Raw genomic sequence first — 1428 nt, 5'->3', positions numbered from 1 at the left:
ACTCTTTCTAGTATTTTGTTCATCACATTTATCGCTGCCATTGTCATAATTGCATTGGTCAATATTGGCCTGACATAAATTCAATTATTTGTGGAAGACCATGAATGGTGGTGGAGGTAAGTTATTTTGCTAATCAAAATACTTGCTGCTTGTGTAATAGCAGATTGTTAATGAAATAACATTACTTTTTTCATCTGAAGAAGAGAAGGAAAGTCGAAGAAGAGAAGGAAAGTCGAAGAACAGAAGAACGTAGCATACAGTTTGAAGAAGGGAAGACAATTAGGGTTTTATAATTGAAATGGACTAATTTGGGTAATATTAGACAATTTCAAATACCAATTTGAATCAAATTCAATCTTGGCACACATCAGCATACAGCTGGAATGCCCACATGGCAGTTAACGTTCCACATCAGCAATGTTTTGACGGCACTTCTGCGAAGGACTAACGGAGATGCACGTTTCTGAATTTAAGGGATTTAGTTGGTCATTTAGAAAAATTAAGGACTAAATTGAATACCGATTTAAAATTCAGGGACTATTTTGGGCATTTACTCAAAACTAATATCTGTCCAAGTTTACGAATTAATTGGCGAGTTTAACAACAAAAAATACCTGACCAAAAAAAAAAACAACAATAAATAGAAAAACGAAAATGTTATTTTTCATTTAAATTTTAACTTTTGGTCAACCTTTAAATTTAATAATATATTATTTTAAATTTTTTATACCTACTTTTACAATTAATATAAAATGAAAGTTATTTATTTTTTATTTTTTTTTACTCTAAAAGCTGAATAAAAAATAATTTTTAAAAAATATCTATTTGCGCTGAAATAAAAATATATTTGATAATATCTTATAAGTTCCTGACATTTGAAGATTCAATTATCGGGAATAATTTTATAAGAGTATCAGAGCTAAGAGCATCAGAGCTAAACAAAGAGAATAAATCAACAATAGCCAAAAGTTTAGAACAACAAATTACCTTTATAATTATAAGGATTAAGTACGATTTTGGTCCTTAAAATAAGGGTTGAAAATTTTTTTCGTCCTCGACCTTTTTTCACTACAAAATAATTCCAAAGATTTAACTTAGTTTTAAAATCGTCCTTCGGACAAAAATGTCATTCCTCCTTCTTCCCAAAATTAACTAACGCAGAACCAGAAGCTAAACCAGACGTTGGAGCAGAAGCAGAAGCAACACCAATAAAACAATCAACCAGAAGCACAACAACAACAATAACAATAATTGGATAATGAAATTAGCAAAAGGACAACAACAAAACCAAGAACGCAGAAGATAATGAAATCAGAAGATCAACAACAACAAAAACCCAGAAGAAGAAGAATCCAAAAACATCATCATCAAAAGAAACACTAGAAAATCATTATCATCATCGTCAAGAACCAAGAAAAACAAGAACCA

This window comes from Arachis hypogaea, chromosome 2 (genome assembly GCF_003086295.3).
Source record: "Arachis hypogaea cultivar Tifrunner chromosome 2, arahy.Tifrunner.gnm2.J5K5, whole genome shotgun sequence".
NCBI lineage: Eukaryota > Viridiplantae > Streptophyta > Magnoliopsida > Fabales > Fabaceae > Arachis > Arachis hypogaea.
The sequence above is the reverse complement of the archived record's forward strand: the minus strand, read 5'-3'. Positions refer to the sequence as shown.